The sequence below is a fragment of the Schistocerca serialis genome, unplaced genomic scaffold (assembly GCF_023864345.2).
Source record: "Schistocerca serialis cubense isolate TAMUIC-IGC-003099 unplaced genomic scaffold, iqSchSeri2.2 HiC_scaffold_1235, whole genome shotgun sequence".
In the NCBI taxonomy this organism is placed as follows: Eukaryota; Metazoa; Arthropoda; class Insecta; order Orthoptera; family Acrididae; genus Schistocerca; species Schistocerca serialis.
Window position 1 is genome coordinate 22,501 of NW_026047442.1, and position 309 is coordinate 22,809.

Sequence of the window (309 nt, forward strand, 5' to 3'; positions counted from 1 at the left end):
GACAGCGAAGCAAGGAGTGGCATTATTTCTGAAACCAAAAGAAGGACAGAGTGTGAAAGAAGTGAAAGAAATATTTACGAGAGTAATAAACCCAACCAAGGCAAAAGTTAAAATAAATAAAGTAGTAATAGCTAAAAATGCAGTAATAGTGGAAACCCCCACACAGCAGGATAGGAACACTATAATGGGGCATAAAGACCTACAGAGATCTGTAATATGCGAAAAAACAAAGAAACGATGGCCATTAATGACCATATTTGATGTTTCGAACAGACTAACACCAGAAGAACTAACAGAATGTATTCACAT